Consider the following 26,154-nt stretch of genomic DNA (forward strand, 5'->3'; position numbering starts at 1 on the left):
CATTTTTCCTCACATTTCCAAAAATATAGCTCTTAGGCAAGTTAGGAAGTTTTAATTTCCAATTAAGAATAAAGTATTGTTAAAATATAGAGCATTATAAGTACTTTCACTTAAAATATAATTACCCTTTAACTCTAGTCTTCCATAAATTCTAAGCTTCTTCACCTGAGTATTTATTGTTCTCAGAATGTGGGTAATGCTGGCAAAGCCACATTTATTGCCCATCATTAGTTGCCTGAGAAGGTTGTGATGGGCCTTCTTCTGGAATCGCTGCAGTCCTTGTGGTGAGAGTGCTCACAGAAAGGTGTTAGAATACCGGCTAATGACTTGTGAAGAAGGATTGGAGTGATTCTCACCAGAGTTCTCTATTTTTAATCTGTGTGGAGTTGGCGGTCTGAGCTGATCTGTATGTATATCACCTCTCAAGTACCTCAACGGTTGGTAAGGAAAGGGGAGCCAAGACTAGATGATCTGATAAAAACTGCACCTAGACCAAACATTGCTTAATATTCAAATTTTTAAAATATTTCCCCATTTGCCATATGGAAAAATCTATTCACTGAGGTGAGTTGAATAGCAGACATACATGAACGCATCTGCTTCGTTTTGCAATCAATTTAAGTTGTGCACATAGTAGGGGAAATGAGGCCTGAACACTGAAAATTTAATGTGAGACTAATTGACTCTTTTTGAGGCTGATAGTAGCTAACACTGAATTTTTCATTGACTAATCTCCATGTTCCAGTTGTTATTTTTTTCAGTCTATCAAGCATTTTGCTTTTAATGCCTGTCTGAAGTTGTTTCTCTGTTACAAATGAGTAGTGACTTAAAAGAAAGTAATCATGGAATTTAAGCTGTATGATATTATCATGCAAATTCCAAGATGCAATTATATTGTATTCATATTAAATCCCTCTGCGTGCAATTTTAATAGATTCATTGCCCATTTAAAATAAGAGAGATTTGATCTGTTAAGTCTTCATATGATAATATTTCATAGTATAATTTCCAGGCCATAAAGACTGATTGAATCTTTACCCTTCAGAGAGACAAGAACACAGATAAACACATACAGAAAGATGGAATCAGATCTAGAAAGATAAAAGTACAAATTAAAACACACAAAGTTGTATAGATTGAGTTAAAGAGAGAAGAAATTATATGGTGAGAGTTAGAAATAGTAAGAGTTAAAGAATCAGTGACTGGGAGAAAGAATCTGGGGGTGATTTTAACCCTATCCCCCCCCCCCCCCCCCAAACCACCTCCCCCACCCCTGGTGGAAGCCGGGTGGTTGGTTAGTTAGAATTGCCCAGGTTATTTACCTGCCCTGGAGCTGCCGGGAGCCATCTGTTCCGAATTTTAACCTGCTCTACTGAGCAAAGCGCAATGATGCCTGCCTAAAGTCGGAGGGATCCTTCTTTACATGTGCCTATCGGGTCCCGATGATGTCATCAGGACTTGACTGCAATTTTAACTGGGCAGGCTGAGCGGGAAGTCGCTGTGGCCTTCCTGCCAGGTGAAGCCAACGGGGAAGAAAAGCTGGGGCCAGAAGACAGCAGATAAGCTTTTTTACTTTCCTTGTGGATCAAGGAAGAACAGAAGTGCTCCTCTGGGCCCCACAAGGAAGTCTTAGGCCTCCCTTGCAGTGGACTCCCATGTCCCCGGTTCCTGAACATGATACACCTGGTGAGACAGCCCCCATCAAGCTGGTCCCATCATGAACCTAGAGTCGGCGGGTAGATGCAAGGCCATGGCAATTTTCCACCACTTCCCTCAGGCCAGCAGGATTTAAATGAGGCCCGGCGGAAACCCGCTGGCAGTTAAAATCCAGGCCAGAATATGTGTGTGATCTGTGTTTCTGCATGCGCATATGAAAGGGTGAGAAAGATAACTGACTGGATTGATCAAGCTGCTTAAAACCAACATTTTAATGAGAGAGGTAAAACTGATTTAATGAGGTAGATTTTGATCTTCAATGGAATGAAAATCGGGCAGGTTCTATAATGGGCGGGTGATGAGGGAGGTGATCGCACATATTTGCTTTTGGTTTCCCCAATATCATCTCGACAATCTTCCACTATCATGTACGAAGAAGCAAGGGACTCCAATATGGTCCGGATGATATATCATCTTCCATTTTAAAGTATATCCACTAAGAGGTCTGTATCGTCATACTACTCAATAGGGTCACTAGACATGCTAGACCTCTTCCCTGCATCACCTAGCCCCTCATTAAACATCATCATTTCTACCCCTTGATCATGGGTCCTCTGTGCCTCATCTTAAAGTTCCTTCTCAACCTCACTGTGATCTTCCTCTTGAATGAGTTATCTATGCTGGTGACTGATTCAAGTGTGGTTGGTGACGGTGATGCTGTGGTGAGTTCTGCAGTTAGGTTTTGAATGATAGAATTATGGAACACATTACCAGTAGCAGTGGTGAAACAGAAAATCATGGCAGGTTCGAGAAAAGGATTGGATGGAGAGTAATATTGCGTGGGGTGTAAAATCAGTATTTCACCCAATCCCATGGATTTTCGGTTGGGCAGGTTAGGTTAAAATGACTCCCATTGTCTTTTGGAATTAACTTCAGATTTTGTTTGTAATTCTGTCGTAATGTCCAGTGCCATTGTCAGACCTATGTTAAGTTTTTCCATGAAAGTATAAGTTAATCAGATATGATGACTAAACTCATGGGATTATAATTAGCTGATCTGAGTGACTGAACATCAGTAATTAAATGTCATTTCCCTTCAGCTCACTTAGCTCTGAATCTTTGCCTTAAAATGTCAAAACCAAGCCATTCAACCATGCCTAAGAGGTTATTGACTGGAAAAGGGATTTACCAAGAAATGTTAATTTGGACCTGACAATAAATAGATACTTTATATACTCTGTATTGAACAATTTTACTTTGAAATTATAATTTGCAACTTTAAAAAAATAATGATTTATTAATAAAGGAGGAATATGTGGTTGCGTATTCAGTGTAAAGTTTAAACTAACCTTTGGCTTTTTATATACCATGTGACTAAATACAACAATGTGTTTCACTTTATTTTGCATTGTGTTATATATTACAAAACCTTTTCCATTGTGCACTGTTGTTGTGTGGCGTGCTCACCGCAGCTATGTGCAGCGGACACCAGTGAACGTGATTGCTGTACTGTCTGCCAGTACTACTATTTTAAGATACTATCAGAGCAATTGTGGGCATAAAACCGTCAGCAGTGTCTAATGTCATTTCTCAAGTCACCATTGCTTTCCTCAGGAGTGAACAGACACTGTATTCATTTCCTAACATCCTCACAGCAGCAAAAGAGAACCAAAAACTCTTATTTGCTCTTAGCGAACGTAATTGGTGTGAGCATGACTTTAACTTGCCACCCAAATTATCAACATTTGTTTATTAGTCTCTGAAAACACTCAGATCAATTAATAAAATTAATGTATACATAAATCCTGAGTGATGTCTCTTTTTTGCATTTATCAATCCATATATTGACAAAGAATGTACACATTAACTGTAAAATAAGCTTCCATTTTGTTTTAGATAGCTGCACCCATATCTGTATTACCCTTGCCAATTCTGGATGAAGCACAAAATTTATGTAAGGAAAATTGACTCTATTTCACTGCTAGGTAAAACATTATCTATGGATCTTAAAATCTGTGTTGTCTATTTATGTCCTCTTTATTAACTGTATCTAGTTCCTCCTCATTGGTGCCAAATCCTCAAAGTTGTGCACATGAAGGAGCGCACACTAACAAAACGATATCTGTACAGTACGTATTAGGAATTTTAAAACTGAAATTGTACTGTTTGGAGTTCACAGGTAGTAGATTTCAATACAGCAGCAAATATTTTCCTTTAGGGGACCTACAATAAATTGGAAGATGCTCCACAGTATGGTGACCTGTTGTAATATTACAGGTAATCTAGTTAAGGGTAACAATAAAAGAGGAAAATGGCTAAATCGATGTTACATAAATAAATGGCAAGAAACTGTCACCTAAATTTCCTATTGCTTTTGACACCCTTAAATTTAAACAATGCCCTGTGGTCCTCAAATCCTGGATCCCAATTCTCCATACCGAACAAAATCTTAAAGACTTCCAATGCAGAGAATTATTCCTCATAACTTTACTGTCTTAGTTCAGGAATCAGCCTCGTAATCGTCCTCTGGACTCCTTCCACAATTCTACATTTTTCCTGTAACGCAGAGACTAAAACTTAACACAATACTCTAGAAGTTGCCCTACCGAGGTGAATACAACTTCCACCTCAGCTCCTTAAGCTTAAAAGTCATATCCCCAACATTGAATTACAGCATTTTATTTACTCTTTTCACCACCTGCGAACATTAAACTGAGAGTTTTAATGACCTGTCCATCAAAACCTCCAGATCTCTTTCCTTTTTTGAACCTCTAGTATGTTACCATTTATTATGTAATCCACATTCTCACTTCTAATCTCAAGACTGCCCATAATGTTCATCAAATAAATAAATAAATGCATGTAAGAATACATGAAATGAAAAGGGTCAAAAATAATACTTTTTCATATTCATTTTAATCCTTTTTTGGGGGGAATGGGGGAGGGGGAATGGAGGAGGGGTTGTCAGCATGCAGAGCATGAATTAAGATGACCCTGTTATCTGGTCTGATTGCCAAATGTTGACAAAATGCCAGAACAGACTAGGATAAAAGCAAAATCTAAATTTTTGACTCTTATTTTTTCCAAACCCGAAACTAAAATTTGGGACCAAAAAGCCTGGACTAAAACTAGAATTAAATTGCTTCTGAAGACTAGAAATAAAATAAGACGAGAAGTCGAAGGTCAAAGATGAAACTAAATCTAAAATTAAAATTATTTCTAGGACCAAGATAACCCCTCATATAGAAGAATCCCTCAAAGAGCGTTATAAGGGGAGAAGTGGACACCAAATAGGAAAGGAGGAATTAATGGAGATGCCAAGCACAATGTTGAAGAGAAATGCTTTTAAATTGTTTTGAAGGCAGGAAGAAAGTTAGTGAGGTAAAGTGGTATTGGGGAATGACTGAAAGATTAGCCTCCAAGGATGGGAGTGGAGGAAACAGAAAACAAATGGCAATCCAGAATCAGAGGAGGGGAGGGTGCAGACTGGGGCATATGTAATAGTGCTGCTGAAAGATATGTAGAATGCTCTTATTGCAGAAAACTACATAAATGCATCTATAATTTCCACATCTCATTTAACGTATCTTGTATGACCTCCTTCAACCCTTCATGCCGATCTTCATGATTCCTTTCACTGCAAGTTTCCCACAATTGGCTACTTTCTGCCCTAATTCCTGGATTTCCCCCCATGAAATGATCACTCTGAGAGAGGGGATAGATTTCCAATAGCTCCCGAGAGGAGTTTATGTGTGTCACCCTTGGTTCCACACAAATCAGTGGCTGTAGATTATTTAGGATTTATTTAAGACTGGTGACCATTGTCCTGGGGCATATAAAATAAATCAGTATTCATTTAAGTTCAAATATACAAACAAGACAGTCAGGTATGTGGAACTTCAGCAGACATTCAGCTTGTGACAATGGTTCAACTTAAGATGCGTCGTAATGTATGAATCATTTACTTACGTGAAGGCTGTGCAGCTAGTGTGGGGTTACTGTAGCGATCCCTGCTGGGGAGGTAATTTGTTGGAGGTAATTTGATGGCCATCGTACCAGGACTGGCAGTTATGTCTGGTGTTTGCTCTTTGTTCTGTTCTGGAGCAGAGGGGTAAAGTGGTGATGATAATAGTTTCATTGGTTCTGGGTCTGCAGATATATCAAGGGCAAGCAGGGAGATGCTCCTCAGGAATAAAATTGTCAGTAGATTCTGAGCCCTCAGCAGTTTATGCAGCCTGCTTGCTATTTTGAAAAGCTTCTCCTACCTCTACTTAAAAAGTGTTCTTTCATTTCTTTACTCTTTACTTTAGAGTAGGTGTTCATACAGTGACCAATCTATACCCTTATTTTTGAGGACATTATACTTTTTCAATATTATCTGGCAGTTACGAAATCAATGCTATTCATTGATGTCAGCTGGAGTGCTCACTGATGCTGGAGTTGCTACTTCTTTCTTCAATTATTTTTGTTCCTTAGCGTTGTGTTCTGTAGGCTGCAGCCTTGTTGTTGCTTGTTTCTAGCTCTAATAGCTGATTTAATACATTATAATCTAATTTGCAGCCTTGGTAAATAATGCAAAAATGTCTCTCTGCAGACTACATTGACCCAGGGAATAGGATATCAATAATGTATATTGAAACAAATGGAAAATGTGTTGACGCATAGGGGTAAAATTTAACCCCACAAACGGGTGGGCTGGGGATGGGTAGGAAGGTAAAAATCGTAATAAAGTAAAACCCGACCCCAACCTGCCTCCAACCCGCCCACTTCCGGTTTTCACAGAGGCGGGTCAACAGGTGGGCAACCAACCTGCTCTCAGGAGACGGATCGGTCAGTGAAATCTTTTAAGGAGGCTGCGGGCCTCCATTTTAGGTTTTTGATTTTTAACTCCTGGGGGCCGGGATTCCCAGGCCTTCTGCTTCACGCCACGTAAGAGGAGGCGAGAAGGCCCGGATCAACAGGCAAATACCTTTATTGCACAGCTTGTGGGCCAGGAGGAGCAGGGATGTTTCTTCAAGGCCCAACAAGCTTACCTGTCGCAATCCCATGCACACGATCAGTTGACCCCCTCCCATGTCCAACCCCCCACACGGTCTCTGACTCCCACGATCTCCGACACCCCCACGATCTCCGACCCCCCCGATCTCTGACCCCCAATGTCTGAGCCCCCCATGACTGAGCCCCTGATGACCCTTCCAATGACCGCCGACCCCGATGACCGACCCCCCCAATGACTGACACCCTCCGATGACCCCCGACCTCCCGATGACCCCAACCCCTGATGACCCCTGACCCCCGATGACCCTGACCCCCGATGACCCCAACCCCTGATGACCCTGACCCTGCAATTACCCCAAACCCTGACCACCCCCACAGAAGATCGATGTCTCCCCCATCTAAGACTGCTCTACCGTCTGACTGACAGATAGCCTGTCAATTTGGCTGACATGTCGGGCAGGAAACTTACAGAAAATAAATGAAAGACGTCCTTAGTCAAAATCGTAAGGCCATCCAGGAAATCCGTACTTCCGGTCAGAAATTCCGCCTCTCCCCCCACCCTCTTTCCGGCTCCCCGTTAAAATTCACCCCATAATTTATGTTGTGTTTCACATAAACAATGGCGTATGAAATTTAGATCTTCTCACTTCCTATCTGTCGATCCAAATATTGATGTGTTTAGCAAGTATTTGTCTTCACTCAAACAGATTAAAATCGTGCTGTGTAACAATAGCAACAAATGCATTAAAGTATTTGTACAAAGTTACAATGTCTGCCACTTAAACAAAAGGCAATAACCCATTTAAAATAAACAGACTGATGTCTTCTTAAAATAGCAAAGGAATTTCACGCTAATGTAATGGGTGGGTTGGGGGCAGGTGAGAAGTTAAAATTAATTGATTTTTTTAGCGCGACCACAACCCGGCTCCAACGTGCCCACTTCTGGGTTTAACGGAGGCGCGTTTCGATGCGGGGTGTACCAGGAATCTACTTGCGGGGTGTGGCTCCATAATTCGGGCTGGTACTTATGGGAGCTATTTACCTCATTATGAGATGTTAAGTAGGTCTTTTTAAATTGAATTTAAGAGGCCATCGAATTTGACGCCGCCAGCACTGGTTCCCCCTGGCAAACGTTTGGCAGAGAGTTCTTGTGTTCATACAGCTTTTTCATAACTTTGGTGGCTTTCAAAGTGACAAGATCAGGATGGGGGACGCCATGGTTGTCAGAGGAGGACGACAATGAACATCCACAGCAGCGATGTCGTGTTGGGATCCGCTGGTGCACAAAAGAGAGGTGCACAACACAGATCTGGAGAACAACAGAGTGGAGAACAGAGTGGAGAACAGCAGAGAGGGGAGAGAGTGGAGAACAGCAGAGAGGAGAGCAACAGAGGGGCTGAGGTAACAAGAGGCACTACCCACGTGAGAGGGTCTACAGGCAGAGGCTGAGCTTCCTGGACCTATCTGAAGAGCAGTGCCAACCCAGGCTCAGATTGAGCCAGCAGATGGTCGCAGTAAAAGTCACCACTACCCTCGATTTCTTTGCCTCTTGATCCTTCCAGGGCGCCACCAGAGACATCTCCAAGGTCTCCCAGTTGGTTGCACCCTTCAGTATTCACCAGCGAGGGTGTCCAGAATCATAGTGGTGTGCTGCTTCCTGCACAACATTGGGCAGCAGAGAATATTAGAGGTGGAGGATGACAAAAATGCTCATCAATCATCTTCTGATGATGGGAACATTGATGAAGGGTAAGGAGGAGAATGATGAGCAATATGAAGATGGCGTACCCATCGCCACACCAGCCATGTAAATGGCTGGCCGGGATGCCAAGGATGCCCTCAAAGGTTCACTTAGACAGAGTGGGAAAATGAATCATTGAAATATTACGGCCCGCTCCCACCTCCACCTATCTGCACCCCCCACCACTCCACTTTGCACAAAACAGTCCTTCAACCACGTATACACCCATTACAAATCCATCCAATGGCCCCCGTCATGTATTGACATTCACCATGAAGCAAACGAAAGGGCGAGTTGGCACTCGGGACACAATAATGGGCAAGACGTGGAAGTGGTGATAATCAATACATTTTATGTGCCGATATAAAAAAAGGAAAGTTCACAGCATAACATTTCTTCAAACACCCTTGAGCATACCCTTGGTGAATTACAATTGCTTTCAATTGAGATAGATAGATTTTTGGACTCTAGGGGAATCAAGGGATATGGGGATCGGACAGGAAAGTGGAGTTGAGGTCGAAGATCAGCCATGATCTGATTGAACGGTGGAGCAGGCTCAGGGGGCTGTATGGCCTACTCCTGCTCCTATTTCTTATGTTCTTATGTTCTTATGTTTCCCTTACACTTCCTACCGCTTCTACGTGGTGCATCCCCTGTGGCTTCAGCAGAGGTAGAGAAAGGCTGCTCAGATCCCTGCCCTGACTGCTGAGATGCTTTTGGCCTATGACCTCTCAGTTTTGGAGGCCGGGTGAGCCCCACCAAAGACTGCCCCATCTGCATCAGCGGCAGACTCGGCCATCGGGAGATAAGGCAGCACGTTGGGTACTGGTTGAGTGGGAGGTAAACAGGTGAGATGTGAGAGCCCTTTGAGTGGAGTTCCCACCTCCAAGTCCCCTTTCGCCATCATCCCTCTCCTGGGCCAACGCCATATCACTCCTACCACTCGGCTGGAGAGCAGCTTGAGGCAGATCATTGACGCGTTGTAAAGCCTCAGATAAGATATCTGTCATCCTATTTAAGGCGGCAGACATGCCGGCTTCTAAAGTCTGCATGGCTGTGGTCATGGCCTGCATAGACTCATTTGCGAGCCGTGCTGGAAGCTGCATGCAGGCGGCCACTCTCTTTACGGCAGACATTCTCGCAATTACCTGCGACAACAATCCACTAGTGTTGGAGTTGGACTCCTCTATCCTCTCCGCTATTGTGGAGAATGTGCGTGGCACGCTGCAAGTACCTCGCAATCATTCTCTTTCTCAACAATGGCCCCTGGGTTTCAGCATCTGTGTCCAGCTGAGCAGAGCTTGGAGAGGAGTGCGCCCTCTGACGTGGACTCACCGTAGCTGCTCCAGCCACCAGTGTTTGCTCTTGCTCACTTGTGAGTTGTGAATCACCAGGTGAAAACCCAACTAACTGTAACAGGACCCACCGAAGTACGAGTATTTGTACTGGTGCATGGCTGTACATCCTGTGATAGTGCACCCTGACAAGGAATGAAAAATTATTGACATGCATCGCTGCAGAATCTTGTTGTACATGTGAATGCCTTGGAAGACAAAAGAAAGCAATATGAATTAGTCCCGGCAAAGTAACAATCTTGTCAATCACCATACTCAGGTTTGTCATAGTTCAGTCTTTGATGAAATATGTCAGCATGTGTGTGAAAGATGTTTTAAATTCTGTCACCAGGCATCTGCGGGCTCCCAGTCTCTCCATCTCCGATTGAGAAGGATGCAGATGTGCCACTTATCTCCATCATCATGTCCTCCTCTGCATCAGTGAGCTGGACTGTTTGTGGAGGGTCACCTTCAGTCCTCTCCCTCTCTCTTACGTTTTGGGCTCTCTTCTCCTAAGAGGGGTGAAAGAACAGACCTATGAGTGACTGAAGGTAGTGTATTCACCTGATGGATGCAGCACATTGGGTGAGGATGACTAGTGACTATCAGACAGATGCATCACATTGCATAAGGATTGGGGTGAGTGTCAGTGGGTGGATGGATAAATGGGGGGGGTGAGGAAATGCATAGAAAGTGAAGGATGGGTGCTGCTGAAACTAAGTGGGTGTGAGAAGTGATGTGATGGAGAATGCTTGGCAAGACAGAGTGGGAGGGGAGTGTTGTACACCACAGGAATCAGCTACTGTTCTCACTTTTCCTGACCTGGTTAAGTCATTAAAGCGCTTCCTGCACTGCATCCAGGAATGGGGCAGCGTGCTCCTGCTGCTCACCTCCTCAGATACCTCCAGTTATGCCTTCTTGGTAACAGAAGCAGGTTTCTTCCTCCTACTGGTGGGGTAAATTATGACCCCCCTACTCTTCACTGCACCGAGCAGTTCTTCAAGTGAAGCATCAGTGAATCTGGGTGCTGGCCTTGCTCTTTGTGAATTCATGCTTAAGTTCGTCCTGTCTCCATCAAATTCCATTTTTGCATTGGCCCTCTAAATAGTGGACTTCAGATTGTGTTATGCGGTTGCACAGTACACCCACTTCGTATCTTGGAGACTTGAAACCAGAAAGAAAAAATGTAATCCTCCAATTCAGTTACGATTGCAGAATCCGATTCGCCAACTTCACTTCCGGGTTTCGCATCTGGAAAACTCCCCCCGCCCCCCACCCCTCCCTCACCAGCTTTCTTCCCGCTACAAGTTAATACTGGGGCCAATGTATCTGTTACTGATATTGTACAGCGTGATTTCAACCATAAAGTGTCCCACTTGTCGGTTTACATGTTCCTACTTCTCACACATCAATGGGTTTCAAGCTGAACATAGACTGGAGAATTTATTCATACAACATTACGTCTTAATTAAATAAGGATGAAACTGCAAAGTGTAGAAATATTTAGATTATTGCAGCAGGTTTAGGATAATTTTGCACCTGTATTGTATTAGCTCCTTTGAGCATATTTAGCCCTGAATAATAAATGATAGCCAGTCAACTGTAAGTAAATATTTTATAAAAGGCACTGTTCATATCAATCTCACTATAAAGGATCTGGTATGAACTGATAACAGCACTGAAGTTCAATGTACATTGGGTATGCATACTTCGTCTAAAGTAATAATGCAATTCAATAACATTTCGATAATGTTAACACTAATCAAAGAAGTCCTAATACTTGGATCAGCAGTGTTAACAGTAGGAGATAATAACAGAGATTCTATGTAAGATTTTTGCACTATCTGGGACTAAGAGCAGAATTTATAATCCAACCTAGAGCTTTTTGCTTCAGGCACCAGAACTGTGGTGGGTCGGGATTCTGACTACCCCATGAAGTTGCCATTGATCGCTGGCAAATTTTCTGGGGCCAGCTAATCTGAATAATTTGGAGTGGTTTCCCAGCAGGAGAACCGGCCATTAATTTGGTGCAGCAGACTGAAGGGTTCTGGAAGTGGCAGCTGTTCAGGAGCAGCTCCAGCAGCTTCAAATGGAGGTCTGAAATGATCCCAAAGCATAAACGTTCAGGGCTGTTGTGAGCATGACAACAGCTTAAAGGACCAGGTGACATTTAGAGAACTGTTTGTAGTAGTGAGATATCACAGGGCACAAGAATATCTGGATGACGAGCCCTCCATTTTTCAGATGCGTTGCTGCAGGAGCTGGACTAAAGAGGCGGAGCAGAGGAGACAGATGGCCTTGGTTGTTAGTGCCACCTCCATGATCCCTGCACAGCTGCAAGGTGGCAGAAGAACTTTAATAAGCTGACAAAGTGAGCCAAAGTAAGGGGATTCAGCAGCACATTCCCAGAACGCAATTTATGATGAAGGTTTGACACTTACAACCACCTTCCCTTCACCGTGATTGAGGCCTTCAACAGATTCCCATTAATGAGCACGAGTGTCGTTAGTCCCCATTACTATACATCCGGACAACACTAAGTGTTCCTGCCCTCCTTGCCTTTGATACATGCTGACACTTGGGATATAATACTTTGATAGAGGTATCAATGCTCACTCTATTCTCCTCTGCTTGCTTGAACCTTGGCTTGAGGGCATCTCATTCTATACTCAGGCCAATTATATTGCCTGTATTGTTCTTGCAGGAAAAGGCAATCAACAATGCCAGTAACAGATTGGCCATGGGCGATGGCCCCTGATTTTAGGCCTTTCACTTCCTATGAAAAGGAAGCTTTTGTACTGCTGGCCACTGTATTAATACCTCTGTCTATATCTTCCACAAATATGCCTTTACTTACAGTGCCTTACATCTTATAGGCATCTTGCAATATCACATTCCTGCCACCTTATGAAACATGCTAGCAAATCACTGCACACTCTGTGCACACAGCCTCAATGTAACCAGATATTTAATGTCAAATGGTGTGTGTGAGAATGCCTTATGTTTGTTTCCACAACGACACAGGTGCTCATAACTCTAGCCTTGTGCGTTGCCTAGGTGCTACCTCAGTGTAGGAGTATGTGACACTGCCTGCTCTGTGTGCATAGCAGCCTCTAGGGATTGAGGTGGCCCCTGCATCCCAGCAGTTGAGTCGTAGGTATGGCTCCAAGGGTGCCATTCACCCAAAGTAACTTATCCAAGTGGCCAAAATTCATTGGTGAGCATAGTGAGTGAATTCTCCACAGGCTATTTAGTCCTGTCCTCACCGTGGACTCAATTTTCAAATGACGGCAGGATGGTAGCGGAGGAGGGGGACAATGGACGCGCAGCTAACCCAAGTAATAAAAACTTACCATTTTCCACGATCACAAGTTAATTGGTGGCCCTTAACGTGGCTTTCGGGTTTGCTGTTCGCGGGCTGCGCAGTGGGCGGACTGCGCACCCGCATGACAGGCTGTCAGCTGGAGCGTCTCTATTGAAAGGGCCATTGCTCCAATGGCATTACAGCAAACACTAAAAAAAACAATGGAACAACACAGGGGCAAGGCTGCTCCATGATTTGATGATGCCTCGCTACAGCAGTTACTGGCCGGGGTGAGGAGGAGGAGGGAAGTCTTTTACCCCACAGCCGGAAGTGCCCTGTCTCTGCCACCAAGAAAGCCTGGCTTGAGGTGGCAGAGGAGGTCACCAGCAGCAGCAACATCTCCCGTACTTGGGTCCAGTGCAGGAAGCGCTTCAATGACATAACTAGGTCAGTAAAAGTGAGTACACTTACTGATTCTCCTGCATTCCATGTTCCACATCACCAACCCCCCCCGACCCCCCACAACTCATTCTGCACTGCCAAGACGACTCCATCACATCACTCTCCACACCCACTTAAGGCTATTTCTCAACATAACTGCATTTCCTCAGCACTTCCTCACCTCCCCATTTGTAACCCCACCACTACCTCTCACCCCAATCCTCATCCAATGTGATGTCTCTGTCTCATACTCACCCTCGGATGCATCTCTTTCAGGGTCAGCCTCATCCAAAGCAATGCATTCATCAGCTGGCTGATCATCATCACTCACTCACTCACATGTCTGTTCTTTCTCCCCTTCTAGGAGAAAAGAGCGCAAAATGCATGCGAGAAGGCGAGGACTGGAGGGGGGCCACCACAATTAGTGGTCCTCACTGACGTGGAGCAGGAAGCCCTGCAGATCAGCCGCACCCTCGAGTTCCTGTCCATCAGGGACGCTGAGACTGGCACCCCACAAACGTCTGGTGACACAACTTTAACATTCATCACACACAACATGAATTGATGTTAACAATGCTTGCCATGTTGAACACCTCAGTATGCTCATCACAACATGACACATTTGTAACGATACTTAATGTTGCCTTCTGTTCTCTTACAGGCCCTTCAATGACCACAGTGATGGGAGAGGGTGATTCCTCAGAGAACCGGCCGGCATCTGAAGGTGCACCGTCACATCTGAGCGAGCCATCCACCAGCGCAGATACTCACACCTCAGTGGGTCCTATTAGTGAGTCAGTTGGCTTGGCACCTGGTGAGTCACCACACACAAGTGAGCATGAGCAGGCACTGGTGACAGGGGCAACTGTGGAGAGTCCGCGTCGGTGGGCGCACTCCTCTCCAGGCTCTGCTCAGCTGGACGCAGATGCTGAACCCTGGGGGCCATCCTTTAAAAGGAGAATGATCGAGGGACAGCAGCACAATTGCGAGGTACTGGAACAGGTGCCACGCGCACGCTCCACAATAACGCAGATTATTGTCCAACTCCTGCATGAGTGGAATGGTGGCACAGGTACTGGAGGGAATCTCTGAGATACTGTCACAGGGATCTAAGGGAATCTCTGAGATAGTGTCAAAGGGACGTGAGGCAATCTCTGAGATAGTGTCGCAGGGACATGAGCAACTGCCTGAGATAGTTTCGCACATAACTGCTGAAATGTCTGAGATAGTATCGCAGATAAGGCAGGAATTCTGTGATGGAGAGAAGGCTAGCCTCTGTTGAGTTTCAAGCACGGCTCACAAATGAGTCCATTCAGGCCCTAACAACGGTCATTTGGACTCAGAGTGAACAACATTCTGCCGCCTTAAACAGGCTGACAAATACATTGGCACTGGCCTTACAAGGCATCACACATATCCTCCAAACTGTTGTCCAGCAGAGTGGTAGGAGTGATGTGGCCCTGGCCCAAGGGAGGGATGATGGCAAAAGGGGACATGGACTGGGTAAAGATATTAGATGTTATGATGGTGGATAATCAGTGGCAAACATTCAAAAAGATATTTTCTGACTCGCAACAAAAATATATCCCTGTGAGGAGGAAAGACTCCACAAAAAGGGTGAACCAACTATGGCTAACTAAGGAAGTAAAGGATGGTATCCGGTTAAAAGAAAAAGCATACAACATGGCAAAGATTACTGGTAAGCCCGAAGATTGGGAAAACTTTAAAAACCAGCAAAGGAGGACTAAAAGAATAATAAAGAGGGAAAAAATAAATTATGAGAGTAAACTAGCAAGAAATATAAAAACTGACAGTAAAAGCTTCTACAAGTACATAAAAAGGAAAAGGGTAGCTAAAGTAAACATTGGTCCCTTAGAGGATGAGACTGGGGAAATAATAATGGAAAACAAGGAAATGGCAGAGGAATTGAACAGTTATTTTGTATCTGTCTTCACAGTAGAAGATATTAATAACATACCAATAATAGTAGAAAATCAAGGAGCAATAGGGAGGGAGGAACTAAAAACAATCACGATCACTAGAGAAAAAGTACAAGGTAAACTAATGGGTCTAAAGGCTGACAAGTCCCCTGGACCTGATGGCTTGCATCTGAGGGTCTTAAAGAAAGTGGCTACAGAGATAACGGATGCATTGGCTGTAATCTTCCAGAATTCACTAGATTCTGGAAAGCTCCCAGTGGATTGGAAAACCGCAAACATAACACCCCTATTCAAGAATGGAGTGAGACAGAAAGCAGGTAACTGTAGACCAGTTAGCCTATCATCTGTCATTGGGAAAATGCGAGAATCCATTATTAAGGAAGTAGTAGCAGGACATTTGGAGACTTATAATACAATCAAGGAGAGTCAACATGGTTTTATAAAGGGGAAATCATGTCTGCCAAATTTATTAGAGTACTTTGAGGAAGTAACGGGCAGGGTGGATAAAGGGGAACCAATGGATGCAGTATATTTGGATTTCCAAAAGGCATTCGACAAGGTGCCACATAAAAGATTTCTGCACATGATAAGAGATCATGGTGTTGGGGGTAATATATTGGTATGGATAGAGGATTGGCTAACTAACAGAAAACAAAGAGTCAGGATTTTCAAAATGGCAATCTGTAACTAGTGGGGTGCCGCAGGGATCAGTGCTGGGGCCTCAACTACTTACAATATATATCAATGACTTGGATAAAGGAACAGAGTGTCTTGTGGCCAAATTTGCTGATGATACAAAGATAGGTGGAAAAGCAAGTTGTGATAAGGACACAAAGTGTCTGCAAAGAGATATTGACAGGTGAAGCAAAGGGTCAAAAATTTGGCAGATGGAATATAATGTGGGAAAAAGTGAAGTCTTCGGCTTTGAGAGGAAAAATAAAAAAGCAAAATATTATTTGAATGGAGAAATACTACAAAATGCTGCGGTACAGAGGGATCTGGGTGTCCTGGTGCATTTTTTTTTATTCGTTCATGGGATGTGGGCGTCGCTGGCCAGGCCAGCATTTATTGCCCATTCTTAATTGCCCTTGAGAAGGTGGTGGTGAGCCGCCTTCTTGGACCGCTGCAGTCCGTGTGGTGAAGGTTCTCCCACAGTGCTGTTAGGAAGGGAGTTCCAGGATTTTGACCCAGCGACGATGAAGGAACGGCGATATATTTCCAAGTCGGGATGGTGTGTGACTTGGAGGGGAACGTGCAGGTGGTGTTGTTCCCATGTACCTGCTGCTCTTGTCCTTCTAGGTGGTAGAGGTCGCGGGTTTGGGAGGTGCTGTCGAAGAAGCCTTGGCGAGTTGCTGCAGTGCATCCTGTGGATGGTACACACTGCAGCCACTGTGCGCCGGTGGTGAAGGGAGTGAATGTTTAGGGTGGTGGATGGGGTGCCAATCAAGCGGGCTGCTTTGTCCTGGATGGTGTTGAGCTTCTTGAGCGTTGTTGGAGCTGCACTCATCCAAGCAAGTGAGAGTATTCCATCACACTCCTGACTTGTGCCTTGTAGATGGTGGAAAGACTTTGGGGAGTCAGGAGGTGAGTCACTTGCCACAGAATACCCAGCCTCTGACCTGCTCTTGTAGCCACAGTATTTATATGGCTGGTCCAATTAAGTTTCTGGTCAATGGTGACCCCCAGGATGTTGATGGTGGAGGATTCGGCGATGGTAATGCCATTGAATGTCAAGGGGAGGTGGTTAGACTCTCTCTTGTTGGAGATGGTCATTGCCTGGCACTTATCTGGCGCGAATGTTACTTGCCACCTACCAGCCCAAGCCTGGATGTTGTCCAGGTCTTGCTGCATGTGGGCTCGGACTGCTTCATTATTTGAGGGGTTGCGAATGGAACTGAACACAGTGCAATCATCAGCGAACATCCCCATTTCTGACCTTATGATGGAGGGAAGGTCATTGATGAAGCAGCTGGAGATGGTTGGGCCTAGGACACTGCCCTGAGGAACTCCTGCAGCAATGCGCTGGGGCTGAGATGATTGGCCTCCAACAACCACGACCATCTTCCTTTGTGCTAAGTATGACTCCAGCCACTGGAGAGTTTTCCCCCTGATTCCCATTGACTTCAATTTTAATAGGGCTCCTTGGTGCCACACTCGATCAAATGCTGCCTTGATGTCAAGGGCAGTCACTCTCACCTCACCTCTGGAATTCAGCTCTTTTGTCCATGTTTGGACCAAGGCTGTAATGAGGTCTGAAGCCGAGTGGTCCTGGCGGAACTCAAACTGAGCATCGGTGAGCAGGTTATTGGTGAGTAAGTGCCACTTGATAGCACTGTCGACGACACCTTCCATCACTTTACTGATGATTGAGAGTGGACGGATGGGGCGGTAATTGGCCGGATTGGATTTGTCCTGCTTTTTGTGGACAGGACATACCTGGGCAATTTTCCACATTGTCGGGTAGATGCCAGTGTTGTAGCTGTACTGGAACAGCTTGGCTAGAAGCGCAGCTAGTTCTGGAGCACAAGTCTTCAGCACTACAGCCGGGATGTTGTCGGGGCCCATTGCCTTTGCTCTATCCAATGCACTCAGCCGTTTCTTGATATCACATGGAGTGAATTGAATTGGCTGAAGACTGGCTTCTGTGATGGTGGGGATATCGGGAGGAGGCCAAGATGGATCATCCACTCGGCACTTCTGGCTGAAGATGGTTGCAAACGCTTCAGCCTTGTCTTTTGCACTCACGTGCTGGACTCCGCCATCATTGAGGATGGGGATGTTTACAGAACCTCCTCCTCCCATTAGTTGTTTAATTGTCCACCACCATTCATGACTGGATGTGCCAGGACTGCAGAGCTTTGATCTGATCCGTTGTTTGTGGAATTGCTTAGCTCTGTCTATAGCATGTTGCTTCCGCTGTTTAGCATGCATGTAGTCCTAAGTTGTAGCTTCACCAGGTTGGCACCTCATTTTTAGGTACGCCTGGTGCTGCTCCTGGCATGCTCTTCTACACTCCTCATTGAACCAGGGTTGATCCCCTGGCTTGTTGGTAAGGGTAGAGTGAGGAGTATGACGGGCCATGAGGTTACAGATTGTGCTGGAATACAATTCTGCTGCTGCTGATGGCCCACAGTGCATCATCGATGCCCAGTTTTGAGCTGCTCGATCTGTTCTGAATCTATCCAATATAGTATGGTGGTGGTGCCACACAACACGTTGGATGGTGTCCTCAGTGCGAAGATGGGACTTCGTCTCCACGAGGACTGTGCGGTGGTCACTCCTACCAATACTGTCATGGACAGATGCATCTGCGACAGATAGATTGGTGAGGACGAGGTCAAGTAAGTTTTTCCCTCATGTTGGCTTGCTCACCACCTGCCGCAGGCCCAGTCTCGCAGCAATGTCCTTCAGGACTCGGTCAGTAGTAGTGCTACCGAGCCACTCTTGGTGATGGACATTGAAGTCCCCCCACCCAGAGTACCCTCAGTGCTTCGACAACATGGAGGAGGACTGATTCTATCAGCTGAGGGAGGGCAGTAGGTGGTAATCAGCAGGAGGTTTCCTTGCCCATGTTTGACCTGTTGCCATGAGATTTCATGGGGTCCGGAGGTCCAGAATCAATGTTGAGGATTCCCAGGGCCACTCCCTCCTGACTGTATATCACTGTACCGCCACCTCTGGTCGGTCTGTCCCGCCGGTGGGACAGGACATACCCAGGGATGGTGATGGAAGAGTCTGGGATGTTGGCTGAAAGTTTGATTCTGTCAGGCTGTTGCTTGACTAGTCTGTGGGACAGCTCTCCCAATTTTGACACATAGGCCCCAGATGTTCGTGAGGAGGACATTGCAGGGTCGACTGGGCTTGGTTTACCTTTGTCGTGTCCGGTGCTGGGTGGTCCATCCGGTTTTATTCTTATTATGACTTTTTTTGAGCAAGATTTTGCAACTGAGTGGCTTGTTAGGCCATTTCAGAGGGCAATTAAGAATCAACCACATTTCTGTGGGTCTGGAGTCACATATCGGCCAGACCGGATAAGGATGGCAGGTTTCCTACCCTAAAGGACATTAGTGAACCAGATGGGTTTTTACAACAATCTGTTAGTTTCATGGCCACCATTATTGATACTAGTATTTTAATTCCAGATTTTATTTAATTAATTGAATTTTTAAAAAAAATTATTGAATTTAAATTTCCCCAGTTGCTGTGGCAGGATTTGAACTCATGACTCCAGATTATTAGTCCAGGCCTCTGGATTACTAGTCCAGTAAAATAACCACTATGCTACCGTACCCTTACACACAAAACACAAAATGTCAACATACAGGTGCAGCAGGTAATCCGGAAGGCAAATGAAATATTGGCCTTTATTTCTCGGGGGATGGAGTATAAAAGCAGGGAAGTCATGCTGCAACTGTACAGAGTGCTGGTGAGACCACACCTGGAGTACTGCGTACAGTTCTGGTGCCCTTATTTAAGGAAGGACATACTTGCATTGGAGGCAGTTCAGAGAAGGTTCACTAGGTTGATTCTGGGTATTCATGATGTGGAGATGCCAGTGATGGACTGGGGTTGACAATTGTAAACAATTTTACAACACCAAGTTATAGTCCAGCAATTTTATTTTAAATTCACAAGCTTTCGGAGGCTTCCTCCTTCCTCATTTTCACATCGTTCACCTGAGGAAGGAGGAAGCCTCCGAAAGCTTGTGAATTTAAAATAAAATTGCTGGACTATAACTTGGTGTTGTAAAATTGTTTACGATTCTGGGTATGGAAGGGTTGTCTTATGAGGAAAGATTGAACAGGTTGGGTCTATACTCATTGGAGTTTGGACGAATGAGAGGAGATCTAATTGAAACATACAAGATTCTGAGGGGACTCGATAGGGTAGATGCTGAGAGGATGTTACTCCTCATGGGGGAATCTCAAACTCGGGTGCATAGTCTCAGAATAAGGGGTCGCCCGTTTAAGACGGGAATGAGGAGGAATTTCTTCTCCCAGAGGGTCGTGAATCTTTGGAATTCTTTACCCCAAAAAGCTGTGGAGGCTAAGTCATTGAATACATTCAAGTTAGACAAATTTTTGATCAGCAGGGGAGTCAAAAGATATGGGGAAATGGCGGGAAAGTGGAGTTGAGGTAAAAATCAGATCAGCCATGATCTCATTGAATGGCGCAGCAGGCTCGAGAGCCCGAATGGCCTACTCCTGCTCCTATCTCTTATAGTCTCATGGTCTTATGGAAGCAGGGACGTCACTCAAAGCGTTCCCGCGTCTCACCCGTTGCCCCTCTCTCAACCATTACCTGCAAAACTGCCTTCTCTCCAGGTGGCTGAGTCTGCCCCTGCACAGGTGCAGTTGGAGCAGGCTTTGGCGGGGCCCTCACGGGCTCCAAATCCCAGAGGGCATAGGCCGAAAGCATCCAAGCAGTCAGGACATGAACATGAGCAACATGCTACTACCTCTGCTGCAGCCACAGGGGATGCACTACGTAGAAGCAGTAGGATTCTTCATTGGTTTTTGTGCTCGGGCCCTTTTATGAGCTTCACCATGAAGGGTGACACTTGATGCCACCCATTGAGTCACCTTACAATGGATGTATGCGTAGTTGCAGGACTGTTTTGTGAAGGGGTGGGGGTTGGTGTTAGGAGAACTGTTCACATATCAGTGATTCCCTGGCCTCACGAGCAGCCAGGTGAGCCGCTGGTCTGGCCATGAGTTCCGCCTCCTCCTCCTCCTCCTCCGCCTCTTCCTTCTCCTCCTCCGCCTCCCCCTCCTCCTCCACAATGTGGATGGCAGATGTGGATGGGGCCTCCTCAAGCGGCACCCCTCTCTATTGTGCCATGTTGTGCAGGATACAACACACTACAATAATGCATCCCAGTGTGTCTGGTGCGTATTGAAGTGCCCCCCCAGACTGATCAAGGCACCTAAATCGCATCTTGAGCAGCCCTATAGCATGTTCAATTGTAGACCTGGTGGCAATGTGACTGTCGTTGGATTGACGCTGTTGCTCGCTGATGGGGTTCCTCAGAGGTGTCATGAGCCACGTATGCAGGGAGTAGCCCTTGTCCTCGAGGAACCAGCCCTTAAGGGTGTTCGGTGCGTGGAAGAGGGGCGGGAAGGAAGGAATCAAGGCAGCTGCCAGGGAATCTGGTACACACGTGAAGGAATCTTTTGCGGTGGTCACAAATGAGCTGAGTGTTGATGGATTGATACCTCTTTCTGTTGGTGAACAGTTCTGGCTCGTGTGGAGGTGCTCGGTTTGTCATATGGGTGCAATCGATTGCACCCTGTGCTCGTGGGAAGCCAGCCACAGAGTGGAATCCCATTGCCCTCTCCGTCTGGCTGAGGTCATCCCTGGGGAAGTTGACATATTGCGAGACCCTGCGGAACAAGTCATCGGTGACCTGCCTTATACACTTGTGGGCAGATGACTGAGAGACCCCAGCGATGTCACCGGTGGCACCCTGGAATGATCTGGAGGTGAAGAAGTTGAGGGCAGTGGTCACTTTAACTGCGACGGGTAATGAGATGCCACTCGGCCCAGCCGGGAGCAGCTCGGCATGATGGAGACTGCAGATGTCTGCGAGCACCTGGCAACTCACTCTGAGCCTCCATATGCACTGCTCCTCAGAGAGGTCCAGGAAGCTGAGCCTTGGTCTGTAGACCCTGTGGCGAGGGTAGTGCCTCCTGCGACATCGCTCTCTGTGTGGTTGCCCCCTGTGCTCTTGTGCAGGTGCCTGTGGAGCAGCACTGTGTTGTGGAGCTCCAAGTAGCCGAAGTGCACGCCGTGCCTGGCGAGGATGATGATGTTGTTTGTCCTCGGATGTACTGGTGAATGCAGCCATCGTGCCCTCCATTCTGATGGTCTCAGTTTGAGGGGGTCCGAAAAGTTGGCAAATATGTGTAAACAGAAGAATTCTGAGTAGAAGCTAAGAATTTTCAGTGTAAACACAAAGATCTCCCAGCCAAAAGTTTGTCTGAAAGAAGAGTGCCCTTCTGCAATAACTCACCTTTTATCCCCATCTGTCAAACAAGCATTTCAATGTCCAACTGGCTGCCGGCTGAAACACGTCTCCTAAAATATGGAATGTTTCCTACAGTGCGGGAAACACGCTGAGGCTGAATGAAAATCAGTCCCCTACCTCAATGACCATGAAATTAATAACTTCAAATATTTAAAGTATCTAACTATCTGTGTTAACTATCATCCCGCCGGCTTTAATTGCCAATGGGACTTCCGCATTTGTGAGGCGTGCGTGCACACAGACACATCAGTGGAGAACCCGGAAGTCGGCGGGTTGGAGCCAGCTTCTGAACCCACTCGGGATTTCCCCGATTTTTGGAGCCTCCCTGCCTCCAACGCACCCGCAATTTGATTCGAAAATCGAGCCCCTTGTGTCGATAATTGTGGTGTGCAACACATTGCCAATAATATTTAATCATCATAATTAATATGTTATGGTTACTGTATGGCCTTTTCACATACACAAATCATATTGCCACAAAATGGAATCAAAAATCTTTCTGCCTCTCTGCAATTTATTGTGCAAAAGCTAACATTGATACAAGTATTAGACACATTTCCATCTGTCCAATGTTGGACCAGAAAATCAGTTTGATGCAGTTGTTATCAGATAGAGATTATGGGGTGATTCCATGGGTGAGTTTTAACCCCCAAAAAAGGGTGGGATGGGGGTGGGTGGGTAGTTAAAATATTTGATTTTTGGAGCGCAACCGCGAGCTGGCTCCAACGCGCCCACTTTCGGGTTTAACCCAGGCACGCTTGGATGTGTGCGACTAACCTACTCGCCACTGTCAGGACCTTAATTAGCTCAGGCGGGTGGGTATTTATATCATCAAATAACATCCTTGTGAGATGTAAAGTAGCTCTTTTTAAATTGAATTTGACTTAACTTTAAATTTAACACCTCCAGCGCGGGTTTCCCGGGGCTCATGAATCTTGTCAGTGAAAAGGAGGCAAGAGGGGCTGGATGATGAGGTAAGTGCCTTTATTTCACTGCTTGTGGGCCAGGAGGAGCAGGAGTATTTCCTTCAGGCCCAACAAGCTAAGCTGCAGTGATTGAACCCCCCCGCGATCGGTTGATCACCCCGATGTCTGAGACCGCCTTGATGTCTGACCCCCCTCCAATGTCCGACTGCTCACCTCCGCAGTGATGGCCGACTTCTCACCTCCCCAACGATGGCAGACCTCTCACCTCCCCAACGATGGGCGACCTCTCACCTCCCCAATGATGGCCGACCTCTCACCTCCCCAACGATGGCCAACCTCTCACCTCCCCAACGATGGGCGACCTCTCACCTCCCCAACGATGGGCGACCTCTCACCTCCCCAACGATGGGCAACCTCTCACCTCCCCAACGATGGCTGACCTCTCACCTCCCCAATGATGGCCGATCTCTCACCTCTCCAATGATGGCTGACTTCTCACCTCCCCAACGATGGCCAACCTCTCACCTCCCCAACGATGGGCGACCTCTCACATTCCCAACGATGTCCGACTTCTCACTTCCCCAACAATGGCCGACCTCTCACCTCCCCAATGATGGACAATCTCTCACCTCTCCAATGATGGCTGACTTCTCACCTCCCCAACGATGGGCGACCTCTCACCTCCCCAACGATGTCCAACTTCTCACTTCCCCAACGATGGCCAACCTCTCACCTCCCCAATGATGGACGACCTCTCACCTCCCCAGCGATGGCCAATCTCTCACCTCCCCAATGATGGCCGACCTCTCACCTCTCCAATGATGGCTGACTTCTCACCTCCCCAACGATAGCCGACCTCTCACCTCCCCAACAATGGGCGACCTCTCATTTCTCCAGCGCTGGCTGACCTCTCACCTCCCCAATGATTGCCGACCTCTCACATCTCCAATGACGGCTGACTTCTCACTTCCCCAACGATAGCCGACCTCTCACCTCCCCAACGATGGGCGACCTCTCACTTCTCCAGCGCTGGCTGACCTCTCACCTCCCCAATGATTGCCGACCTCTCACATCTCCAATGACGGCTGACTTCTCACTTCCCCAACGATAGCCGACCTCTCACCTCCCCAACGATGGGCGACCTCTCACTTCTCCAGCGCTGGCTGACCTCTCACCTCCCCAATGATTGCTGACCTCTCACATCTCCAATGACGGCTGACTTCTCACCTCCTGAACGATGGTCGACTTCTCACCTCCCCAGCGATGCCCGATTTCTCACCTCCTCAATGATGGCCGACTTCTCACCGCACCTACCCCCCTGCCCTGCAATCAGCCCACTCCCAAAGATTCAGATCTCTCCCCAGCACCCCCATCCAACCCCCAAAGATTCCGATCTCTCCCCAGCACCCCCATCCAACCCCCAAAGATTCCGATCTCTCCCCAGCACCCCCATACAATCCCCGAAGACTCCGATCTCTCTCCCACCCCTCCCCCCATACAAACCCCAAAGAATCTGATCCATCCCCAACGTCACCGATACAAACCCTGAAGACCTGTCAATCTGGCTGGCTGACAGAACCAAAACCCAGAAGTAAAATTTTTATCTTTGAATTAAGTTGCGATCGCAGATTCCAATCCGCCAACTTCACTTCCGGGTTTTGAGTCTGATTAACAACCACCCCCCACCCCCCGCGCCTCCCGCCCCCACGCTCTCTTCCCGGCTCCAAGTTAAAATCCAGGCCCATGATTCCACACTCCCAGCAGGGAGCTGCACTTGCAGAGAGTGTGGATCAAAAATCTGCACTACAATGTTGTATCTCTATCTCCAACCCAGGCCACTATTGTCCAGAGATATAGTAGTCGTCCTATGTATTCTTCAGTGTGCTATTTACAGTGATCAGGGTTTGTTAGACCTGGACTGCACTAACTCAACTATGGCAGAGGATAAAGACATAGGCTTCAGTTTGTAGGAGACCCATCCTGCTTATGGAAACTGTCGTCAAGCTGTTATCACGAGGAAAAGTTTCGGATAAATGTTCCATCTGCAACATGAGCATCAAAGCTGAGCTTAATCCTGTCCTCATCCGACGTCTATAAATATACATTTCTGGCAGGGGTTGCTGGATATTAATCAGGATCAGGAACGTTGGCTGATTTTCCCTTCCTAAACTCAAAACACTGAGGATAATTGTAATTCTACCAGTGCTACAAGTGAGATAAACTAACTCAGCACAGATCAACAAACAAGCCTGTCTCAACCTTTCTGGTGTATAAGGGTCAGTTACTCATTGCCTTAGCCAGTCTATTGTAAGGAATCTTACAACACCAGGTTATAGTCCAACAGTTTTATTTGAAAATCACAAGCTTTCGGAGCTTACCTCCTTCGTCAGGTGAGTGAGCGAAGGGTTCTAAAATCGCATAGCATATATTAGGCTGGGAGACGATCTGTGATCGTCTCCCAGCCTAATATATGCTATGCGATTTTAGAACCCTTCACTCACTCACCTGACGAAGGAGGTAAGCTCTGAAAGCTTGTGATTTTCAAATAAAACTGTTGGACTATAACCTGGTGTTGTAAGATTCCTTACATTTGTCCACCCCAGTCCATCACCGGCATCTCCACATCTTAGCCAGTCTATGACCTCCTTGTTGTTTATAGCTTAGTTACTCCCTGTCTTAACCAGTTGAACCATCAGGGAGCCTTTTCTCTTCACTTTTATGTTTTATGATGTGGAGACATTGGTAATTGGTTTTCAATTAATGTTTTTCATCAGGAAAGCAAACACC

This window comes from Heptranchias perlo, chromosome 24 (assembly GCF_035084215.1).
Source record: "Heptranchias perlo isolate sHepPer1 chromosome 24, sHepPer1.hap1, whole genome shotgun sequence".
NCBI classification, from domain to species: domain Eukaryota; kingdom Metazoa; phylum Chordata; class Chondrichthyes; order Hexanchiformes; family Hexanchidae; genus Heptranchias; species Heptranchias perlo.